General features: G+C 39.9%; 1 pseudogene; it reads left to right on the top strand.

The window, feature by feature from the left end:
* Positions 1 to 1,860: 1,860 nt before the first annotated feature.
* LOC102418486 lies at positions 1,861 to 2,332 on the top strand (annotated as a pseudogene).
* Positions 2,333 to 11,853: the final 9,521 nt, after the last annotated feature.

Raw genomic sequence — 11,853 nt, 5'->3', positions numbered from 1 at the left:
CGTGAGAGAGTCAGAGACCCCACATGCAGGAGACGTTTAAGGATACAAAGGGGGATTGAGGTATATAAGGCCTCCTGGTCTAGGGATGAGGTAAGGTGCCTTGGGGGCTTCAAAGGGTCAATTCAGGATGATAAGAGCGCAGGCTTAGTAAACAAGTGTGCTCTGCCCTGTAGATAGATTAGAAGAGGTTATTTCTCCTAATAGCTTATTATGGTCAAGGCCCCTAATTCAAATTCTTCTAGGTAGTTGCAGGGGACGGGGGTGGGGGACAGAAGTTTCTCTTGAGTCTGAGGCTAAAGCTGCCTTTGCTGAAAGTAATTTGCATACCACTGAGGTACATCTTGGGGTGACTCCTGTTACCTGAAAGGGGACTTGGCCCTGAGAGGGTCCAGTAGTGTGTAGGTTCTTGACTTCCTGTAGGAAAAATTTCACAACAGGAGTCCAGGTGAATTTTAGAAGACATTTGTTAAAGCTGAGGGCAGTGAAACAGGAAGGGCCTAGGATAACAGGAGAGGGACTAGGTGGGGAAGTGAGCCTAGGGTGGCTGCTTTGGCTCACTCAGAAGTCAGAGGAAAGGGGCCTTGGGGACAGGTTCGGAGGGTTTGCCTGGGACCAGCACCTACTGCCTATTGATGCCCTGGTTGCAAGCCTTAGAGTTAGAAAAATGCATGGCTGTGGGGGAAGAAGGAAAGGGAGAGAGGGAGAGGGGGGAAGGGGAAGAGGAAGAGGAAGAGGAAGAGGAAGAGCTAAGGCATGCTGCTCTAAGGGAGAGCCTGAGCTGGGACCTTTATTTTAGAAGTTTTGTGTTGTTGTTTTTAAGTACGTTTTTTTGATTGATTTTTAGAGACAGAAGGGAGAGGATAGAAACATCAATAAGCTGCCTCTTGCATGCCCCCTACTGGAGATTGAGCCCACAACATGTGCATGTGCCCTGACAGGGAATTGAACCAGTGACCACTTGGTTCATGGGTTAATGCTCAACCACCAAGCAACACTGGCTGGGCTGTGTTTGAGGGTTTTAAAGCCTGGGCATGTAGGGGATGTCTTAGGGGAGGATCCCAATAGAATATTGATCAGCTTTATGCTGATGTGCCAAAATGAGGTTTATTCTCTTAACTTGTCTGTCCTTGGGTGTGGCTGGCAAATGGCACTAATTGGATTTCTGTTGTGTCCCCCAGAGTAGGGTGATTTAAGCTATTTACTCTCTGGTTGGGGCGGAGGTGTCAAAACCATTTACTCTTAAGTGTCCTTGGTTTAGGGAAGATAGGATTTACTAGATGGCTGCACACTGCTATTAGTAACTGTCTATTTCCCTATTCCATTTATCCTGGTTTACTGGCCTGTTTCACTTATATAATTTCCTTTTAACATTTCTCTTTACAAACCTTTCTATAACTTTCACAAAACTTTTTACCCATTCAGAAATAACCAGCTTTAGAACAACTCACTTTTTTCCCTTCAAAATGTGTCTCCATTCGTCACACCTTTTGTTACCAAAACCACACAATTTCTTTCAAATTAGAATTCTTACTTTTTAGAAGCCTTGATTTTATTGTTTTATTTTCTGTTTTCAATTTAATAAAATTTATTACAGCAGGTTGAGCAAAGCATATGTAGTCATCTCTGTTTCTACATTCCTTTTTTAAAAAATCTTTATTGTTGAAAGTATTACAGACACCTCCCTTTTCTTCCCCATCGGCCCCTTCTAGCCTGCACCCCTCTCCCTTTCCCCTGCCCCAGGCCTTCACCACATTATATTCTGTGTCGATGGATTATGCATACATGCATACAAGTTCTTTGGAAATCTGGATTTTTTAATGACAACTAAAAAGTAAGTAATTAGCCTTTCCGGCATCCAAGATGTCGAAGAGAGGACGTGGTTGGTCCTCCAGGGAGAAATTCCATATTTCCCTGGGTCTTCCAGGGGGAGCTGTGATCAACTGTGCCAACAACACAGGAGTCAAAAATCTGTATATTATCTCTGTGAGGGGAACAGGGGACGACTGAACAGACTTCCTGCTGCTGTGTGGGTGACATGGTGATGGCCACAGTCAAAAAAGGCAAACCAGAGCTCAGAAAGGGGGTACATCCAGCGGTGGTAATTCAACAATGAAAGTCATGCCGGAGAAAAGATGGCGTGTTTCTTTATTTTGAAGATAATGCGGGGGTCACAGTAAACAATAAAGGGGAAATGAAAGGTTCTGCCATCACAGGACCAGTTGCAAAGGAGTGTGCAGATTTGTGGTCCAGGACGGCATCCAATGCTGACGGCATCCAATGCTGGCAGCATTGCATGATTCTCTGGTGCATTTGTAAAGGAAAAACCCATTAAAAATTGGTGACATGAGAAAAATAAATAAATAATAATAATAAATTAATCAATTAAAATAAAAAGTAAGTAATTAGCCCTGGCCAGCTTGGCTCAGTGGATAGAACATTGGTCTGCGGACTGAAAGGTCCTGGATTCCATTCCGGTCAGGGGCACATGCCCCGGTTGCGGCTCAATCCTCAGTGGGGGGCGTGCAGGAGGCAGCCGATCAATGATTCTCTCATCATTGATGTTTCTATCTCTCTCTCCCTCTCCCTTCCTCTCTGATTAAATAATAATAATAATAATAAATTTATTTTTAAAATAAATAAAGTAACCACAAAGGCTGGTCTGAAATTTTAAAAAGTAAGTAATTAGCATCCTTTAGATTGGCAAGTGCATTTCAAAACTTCTAGAAATACACTCACACTTTTAAAAGATATACTTCTAATAAAGTGTAAGACATTTATTAACAGCTTCAAGTGTATTTTCTATTAAAAAAATAATCGGTTAACTTCAGACTTGTCTAGCAATCAGTGTTTAACAGTTGAAATAAGTTAATTGATCTGCTTAGATAGCAAAGATTTTTTCCTTTCAATAAGGATTACTTCCCAGAAACTTTCATCTTAAAAGATGGCCCAGATCAGAGTTCTTTAAAATCAGGTATTTGTATCTCAAAGGTACAAGGAAAGAAATTCCAGCTGCCCCTACAAGGCTATTGGTTTCATAAAGCCAATTATCTATAAGCATTTTGAGTTGAACAGAGAGGGCTGTAGGAAGATAAAAGGATTTAGTAGGCCTTTTGTTCTGGAGCCACACCTCTGGCCCTGTAAAGACTTTATTTGTAAGACAAGGACAGTCATTTTTAACACCTCAAGGATTAGCAAATGTTGGCAAGGGACTAACAAGGTCATTCACCCATTTTTGGAATGTTTCTTTCCATCTGGGTATATTTTTCTTTCAGGATCTGTAGCAATGACAGAAACCTATTTTACAGGTAGCATATAGCTGAGGGTCATTTCTGAGAACCATAACGGGTTTGCGTGTATGGAAAAGACATAGATCTAATGAGGCCTCATCCTCCATTCACTTACCTTGGGAACAGCAAAACAGGTCTAGCTGTAAGATAGTATTAAATTAATGGTCTTATTAACCAGCCAATCCTCTTCATTGTCCACTTTATAATGGGGCCAGGCTATGTTTCAAAAAAAGCTTGAGCCCAGCCGGCATGGCTCAGTGGTTGACCTATGAACCAGAAGGTCATGGTTAGAAATTCCTGGTCAGGGCACATGCCCGGGTTGTAGACTCGATCCACAGTGGGGCATGCAGGAGGCAACCAATCAATGATTCTCTCTCATCATTGATGTTTCTATCTCTCTCTCCCTCTCCCTTCCTCTCTAAAATCAATAGAAACATACTTAAAAAATAAATAAAGTTTGAAGGTCTCGGTCAAATTTCTCCCACTTGAAGAATATGCATCATCCAAAAGGGTACCTCGAGGAACTGTGGACTGGTTCACCATCTATGGAGAGACAGATAAATTCTGAGCCAAGAATTAGAGGTGTTCCTGCTAGTCTGGGCTGTTTTGGGCTGTTTTGCAGGCACCTGCTGCCCCAACAATTATAGCCCCTTCAAGCAAGGAATCCCTCTCTAGATGACCTCTGGCCTTAGCCAGCCTTACTGGGGAACCCCCTTTATCATGTCTGTCCACACAAGGGGTGCCTAGTACCTTTGTCGCCTCAAATGGAGAAGTATCATCCTACAACTCTGGTCTCCAGTAGTCGGACTAGTTGCCTGTTGCCCTGTCTTTCATGTTTCCAAAAGCCCTGGTCCTTTAGGAGGATTGGGAGAGAGAGAGAGAGAGAGAGAGAGAGAGAGAGAGAGATGTCACCCCTCCAAGGGAAGGGAAAGTCCCTGTTAAGTTATCCTTGAGGGTCTCATAGAAGTTGGTTTCAGGGAGTTTAGGGAGTATAAAGAAAAAGTGTTTTAAAAGACAGGACCCACAAGGGTTCAGAGAAGATTCCTAATGACCTATGTTAGCTGGGCCAGCCAGAGGCAGCACCTCAGGCCCTGAGGGCAAATCCAGTCGGCCTTCTCTAGGAAGAGTAGAAACTGCCTGGTGTCCCTTATTTTCAAAGAAGAATGAGCTTAGGCTCTCATTTACCAGGCAAAAGGTTAGGGTTAGACCTTCAGAAAGCAATTCCAATTGAAAAGCCAAAGTTAAAAATCAGCCATCTTTCCCCCACCCCCACCCCTTTTCTTAGTTATCTTGATCCTGATCTAGAGCCTAGGGTCTCTCCTTGAGGATTTAAAAACAATCAAACAAACAAACAAAAACACCTTAAAGAAAGCCAACCTTTTACCTTAAAGCAAAGAGGTCCGGAATTCCAAGAAAATCACCCAAGTCAACCAGATGCAAAGCAAGGAGCCGGTGGGACATAATGGATCCCTAGCACTGGTTCAGGTCTGCAAGGTGGTCCTGGGTGGGCTTCTCTGAAATCCTGCCACACAATCGGAGTCCCAGTCCCAGTCGAAGCACCATTATGTAGTAAGTGGCGGGAACAGCCCCAGAAGTCTGAACTGACTGGTGGGGCTTCGGCAATCTCGGTACTTGAGTTCTGGCTGGGAAAGAATTCAGAGTCAAGACTCTAAGTGTAAGAGAGCATTTATTTATAAAATCATAGAGGTCGAAGTAATTTGTAGAAGAAATGGGCGGAGGAAACAAGTTATCGAGGCAAAGGAAGGGCCGTAGGAGCTTGGGAGAGTGGAAGGTAATGGTAAGCACCTGAAGAGGGGGAGGGAAAGGGTGAGGCTTGGTCATGCTCCCGGGAGGGAGAACACACTGGGTCCTCTGCCCTAATGGTTTTATGGGTGGAGATTTTAGGGGTGGTCCCAGGGGAAGACCTCAATAGAATATTCAGCAGCTTTCCACATAAGTCCTTTCAAGGTCTAGGTCTCCATTGATTGATTGGTCGGCTCCAGGGGGTTATTATTCAAGGCAGCTGGTTCTGAGCTCAGGCTTGGCATGGCTTGTCTGGTTTTGTTGCTTTTCTGGGCCCAGAGCTAAAATCAATTTGAGGCCTAGATGTTATCTCTAGGGAGGAAAGGTCAGGGGGTCCAAAACCCATGCCCAGTGATCTGCTACGGGGGGAAAGGCCACCCCACCCAGGGGGCAAGGTCCTACCCTACAATTCTCCTTTGCTAGGTCACCAGAGCATCTGGCTGACCGTCCTTGCTCTGCTCATTTCTGTCTACCTGCCTACCACATCATCATGTCTGACTAAAATGTAGGAATGGAAGAAGAGTTTCATTTTTTACTAGTACAAAATAAACCCAAGATTAGTCAACTACCAAGTAGAACAGAATTATATTTTTCTGCAATGTTTTCATGTTTTAAAATAATCAATGTTACATGGTATACAGAAGACCCTTTTAGAAAGGGTTCCAAAAAAGTAATGAGAATTTTTGTAATCTAAATCTTAAAGGAATGATGTTTTGTCTTAAGAAAATATAAAAGCATTCGTGAGAAAAAAATGATTCTTCTCTATCTTTTTTTTTTGTTGTTTTTCACCCTTCGTGTTTATGACTGTTCTCATATCCTTCACTTCCTTAACAAAAAATATTGTTGGTATTATGTAATATACTGGTTCAGTGGCAGTAAATCAACCAAGGAAATAAAAAGGCAATGAGGAGTCTGTACAAAATAGTAGTTAAAGTCAATTTCTCTCCCACATAACTTTCCAAGCATAAGGATGTGACAGCTCCACAGGGTTCAAGGATCCAGATTTTTTATCTTGTTGCTCTGCCAGCTCTAGGGTGTGTCCTCCATCCACATTGTCTATGTCTATGTTCCAGGGAGCAGAATTAGTATGTATCAACTCTTTATATTCCATTGGCCAGAAATTAGGGGAGAACAATTAGGAGACAGTACCACAGTTATCTTCTAATGTCCTAAGACTATAGATGCTTCATATGCTTGATCATTTGGAAGCACTGACCATTTATATTATATTAGAATGCACAAAGTTCAGACTGCCATTCAAATATGGCAAAGTAACACACCTACTTACCCTCATTGTCATTCCCCAAAATCTCACTGAAATTATGGTAAAGAACTTTTTTAAAGAAAACCTCAAAAAGTCACAAGTACGGAGAGAATGGGAGAGGAGATAATAGCAGCCAAGAGATGTTAACAAAACAGACCTATAATAACTAATTATAAGCAGACTAGAGGAAGTTAAAAAGGTTGCTGTAGGGGGGAGGGGAGAGGGTGCCAGGAAGTTTACTGATGAGGCTGCCAAGCCATTAAAAGTCCAGAAATTAGGGCCACAAGCTGTCTCTGACTGTGGGGAAAAGATGAGGCTGAGAACAAGAGGACTGATTGATGGCTTACATAAAAGCAGTTCCACCACTACATTTCCTCACCACCCCTGCACAGCCAAGTAACTGACCCTCCCTCCTCTGCCAGGGCTTTGGGAGCTGTCTCCCAGCAAATTTAAACAGATGGTTTAGTTAACTTGTTCTCCTATGTCGAGAGCAGTTTTATAGTCCTGTGGGAAGTTTAGAGCTGAAATAGCAATATATGCAGAGAAAACTTAACAAATGAGGCTATTATCTTTAAAGAAAAACTAATATTTGTACAAAAATGGATATTTAACCATAGTATACTACTTGGTTCAGCTAAGAAAAAAATATTTACATAGTCATAATAATGTAAGCACGTAAATATTTGTTTATATTTCCATATAATTATGATTGGGGGGATGGGGACAGGGAAGTGTGGAGATGGTAGGAAAGAGAGAAGAGCTAAATCTTTATGTTTCATAGTTGAAAATCAATGGATAATAACTACAATGGAAAACTTAAGAACTAGCAATATAAGCATATAATAATAGAAATATAGAGGTAACTATCTGAATGAACTACTGAAAGAATATAAAATGATTAACTGGAAGGAGGCAACAGGAATAGATTAGACTAAAGAGAGGTCAGACATCAAGTTGTTCTATCGTAAGTCTTACAGAATACTCTGACTTTTAAAACTCTGATAAAAATAAAAAATTAAATTAAAAAGAATAAAAGGTGTTAAAATAAATATTTTCTTTCCTAGGAGGAATTTTTCTGAATATAAAGTTGACTTGAAGCTATCTACCATATTATTTCATTAACTGGTTTTTCTGTTAAATATTGAACAAAATTTCTGTCCTTGTGTCCAGTTTTTTTCTTTAATTAAGCTTTTAATTTTGATAACATTATAAATTCACATGCAGTTGTAAAAAAGAATACACAAAGATCCCATGTCGCCTTTACCCAGTTTCCCTCAATGGTAACATCTTGCAAAACTGTAGTTCAATATCACAACCAAGGTATTGACATTGATATAGTCCCTTCACCAGAGAGATCCCTCACGTCGCTCTTTTATAGTCATATCCACCTCCCTCTGCCTCCCCCAACTCCATCCAGAACCCCTGGCAACCACTAATCTGTTCTCCAGGTCTATAATCTTGTCACTATAAAATCTATCTACATGAAACCCTAATATGCAAATAGACCAAACGGCAGAAAAACCGAACAACCGGTTGCTATAACATGCTCTGACCATCAGGGGGTGAGTGTGGAACATGGCAGGCATCAGCCATGGTGGGATGGTGGAGGTGGAGTAGGTGAGTGGGGGCGCCAAACCAAGGCAGGACTCCAGTTGCTGTCATGGGGAGAGCCTCTGGTGGTTACTGAAAATTCTTTGCTCCCTCACACTGTGGTCCCGCCCACTGCTCACACCCACTGCTGGCGCCAGCCCCACTTGCACTTGCTGCACCGGCCCTGATCGCTGTCAGCGGGTGGCAGTGGCAGCTGCCAGCCCTGATCAGCCCTGAGGGCTTCTCCACCTCCCCCTGCTCCTAAGGGGCAATCGGGACAGTGGCTGCCACTCGCACCCACTGACAGCACCAGCCCCAATCACTCCACGCCGAAGTCACAGGCCCAGAACATCAGCGCATGGGAGCGGTGGCAGCTGGAGTGGGGCTGCCAGCAGATAAGGGACCCGGGCTGAGTGGGGAGGGGCCAGGCGTGGGTGCAGAGGATGGGTCGAGACCCGCCCCTATGCCCACCGCAGCCTCCCAGCACATAATTCCTTTGAAGGTGCACGAATTCATCAACATTTGTTATTATTTGACTTTTTGATTCTAACCATCCTAGGGGGTAAGAAGTGGGATCTCATTGTGGTTTTGATTTGCATTTCTGTGATGACTAATGATTCTGAGCATCTTTTCATGTGTTTATTTGCCATTTGTATCTCTTCTTTTGAGAAATGTCTATTCACATCCCTTTCTCATTTTTTAAATTGAGTTGTTTTTAATTGATTAGTTGTAAGGGTTCTTTATGTATTTTGGATACTAGATCCTTATCAGATATATGAATTACAAATATTTTCTCCCATTCTGAGGATTGTCTTTTGCATATTTAATTTTATAAGAAACTACATTACCAATCTGTTTTTTCAGAATGGCCTTACCATTTTATATTCCTACCAGCAGTGTATGAGTGTTCATTTATCTGCAGTCTCAGCATTTGGTGGTGTCATTATTTTTAATTTAGGCATTCTGATAATTGTGTAGTGCTATATCATTGTGGTATTAATTTTGCATTCCCTAATAGCTATGATATTGAACATCTTCTCATGCACTTATTTGACAACTGTATACTTTCTTCAGTAACTTATTCATTTTGTTTATGTGTCTTGCCCATTTTCTAATTTGATTCTTTGGGTTTTTTACTATTGAGTTTTGAGCGTTCTTTATATATGTAGATACTAGTCCTTTGTCAGATTTATGGATTTCAAAGTTTTCTCTAAGTTTATAGATTGTATTTTCATCCTGTTAACAGAATTTTTCACATAACAAAGTTGTTGTTTTTACATAACAAAGTTTTTGTTTTTCATTTTGGTGAGGCTCAATTTATTAGTTTTTCCTTTTATAAACAGGTTTTTAGAGTTCAGTCTAAGATCTACTCCTTTGATCATGAAGTCATAGAGCCTGAAAAATTTTCCCTTTTTCTTCTAAAAGTTTTAGTTTTACATTTAGCTTTAAGTACGTTATCCATTTTGAGTTATTTTTAATAAGATGTGAGGTTTAAGTCTTGCTTCATTTTTTGGTCTATGAATGTTCAATCACTCCAGCACCATTTGTTGAAAGTCTGTTTCCAGTTTTCCTCAATTGAATTACTGTTTTACATTTGTCAAAAATTAGTTGAACATATTTGTGTGAGTTTATTTCTGGATTTTTAAATTTGTTCTGTTGATTTATATGTCTATTGCTCTCCCAGTGCCACTTCTTTTTTTATGTTTTTATTAATTTCAGAGAGAGGAAGGGAGAGGGAGAGAGAGAGAAACATCAATGATGAAAGAGAATTATTGATCAGCCGCCTCCTGCTAACCCCTTACCAGGGATGAAGCCCACAACCCAGGCATGTGCCCTGACTAGGAATCAAACCATGACCTCCTGGTTCATAGGTCAATGCTCAACCACTGAGCCACAATGGCTGGGCAATACCACATTGTCTTAATCACTATATCTATATGGTAGACCACTTCATTTGTCCTTGTCAAGATTGTTTGAGTTATTTTAGGACCTGTGCCTTTCCACATAAATTTTAGAATTAAATTGTCAAATACCCTAATATTTAAATTAATTAAATGTATGTCATTTAAAAGAGCTATCTAGAGAATGTTATTTTAGTAATTTATTTGTCTTTTAAAATTATTTTCAGATATCTGGTACAAGTTAGAGTAATGCATATGGATGGCGCTGATTGACTTCTTGGCACTGCAATTTAAAGAGCTGAGTAAGCCACTAGGCTTTTATATTGCTTCAGTTAAGGCAAAAGGAAGTAAAGAGGGATATTGACATTTGTTAATAGACCTCTATATAGCATGAAAGTGATTTATTATGAATACATTACTCAATGAAACCGATAAGAAAGAGATAACCAAATCATTAGGGCAGTGAACAAGTAGTATAAACAGGCAATTTCACAACAAAGACATGAAGGATGCGCAACCTCTCCAGTGAGTATAGAAATACAAGTTGAAGTCACAGGAGACCTTTGGGAGCAGGATCTTTCAAAATGTTAAACATGGACAGCCTTTAACTAGCAATTCTGCTTCTAGGAATAATTTATCACACATAATACTTAAATGCATGTAGAAATTCACAATATGAGAGATCACATTTGTTTGTAATAGAGAAAACACATAATACTTAAATGCATGTAGAAATTCACAATATGAGAGATCACATTTGTTTGTAATAGAGAAAAATCCAAATAAGGTAAGTTAATAAAAATGGGACTCACCAAATTGTGTTTTACCATATTATATAATACTATGTAGGGTTTTTTAAAAAAAATAAAGATGATCTTGCTGAACAATGATTCTCTCTCATCCCTCTATCTCTCTCTCCCTCTACCTTCCTCTTTGAAATATATACATACATATATATATATAAACACACACACACATATATATACACACACACATATATATATATATATATATATATGTTAAAGATGATTTTGTCCTAGCTTGTTTGGCTCAGTGGATAGAGCATTGGCCTATGGACTGAAGGATCCCAGGTTTGATTCCAGTCAAGGGCACATGCCCAGGCATGCAGGAGGCAGCTGAACAATGATTCTTTTTCATCATTGATGTTTCTATCTCTCTCTCCCTCTCCCTTCCTCTCTGAAATAAAAAAATATATTTTTTTAAAAAATAATAATAATAAAATAAAGATGATCTTTATGTATAAAATGAAAAGATCTCTAAGATATATTGGATAAATGAAAATGCATGTATAATAATAGAGTAACATATATAATACAGCTATAAAGTATATAAAAATGCAGATGTGAAAATGTGTGTAGAGAGATGCAATAATAACTTGGAAGAACATATATATCTAACTGTTAACAGAGGTCATGTAAGGGGAGGTGAGGGGATTGGGGTAGATTGGGGATGGTGATGATTAGAGAACAGGCCTGAAAGTTTCACTTTACATATTTCTTTATTGTTTGAAATTATTTTTACAATAAGCTTCTTTAGTACTTATAATAGGCTAAGGTATGTTATTTTGTGTGTGTTAGATTAGATTGCTGCCAATATCAAGTAACTTCTACCATAAGTCAAACCAAACCTATTTGATTTAACTAAGTGTATAGGAGTGATATAATTTTGGCAGCCAAAGCCAATTATAACCCCACCTAAAACATCAGGGATTGCTCCCAAATATTACTAAACAACTCCCTTGGCATTTCAGACACAGGCAGATCTGGTGCGCATTAGTGAGTCATTCCCTTTGGCTCTGATAAAACAAATCTGGGATTTCAGAGCCACTGAAGTGAACGTTGACCTACTCTCAGACTGTACACGGCAGAGATTAAAAAGTCCATCATTGTTTTCATAGGTAGGGGATACTGGTAATTAATTTTTAATGGGGCAAGTATTTGAAATTTATTTTCTGAAGACTTGTTGAATTTGTGTCTGTCCATCCTCA

Source organism: Myotis lucifugus, unplaced genomic scaffold (assembly GCF_000147115.1).
Source record: "Myotis lucifugus unplaced genomic scaffold, Myoluc2.0 scaffold_238, whole genome shotgun sequence".
NCBI lineage: Eukaryota > Metazoa > Chordata > Mammalia > Chiroptera > Vespertilionidae > Myotis > Myotis lucifugus.
Note: the sequence above shows the minus strand (reverse complement) of the source record. Positions and strands in the feature narration are given on the sequence as shown.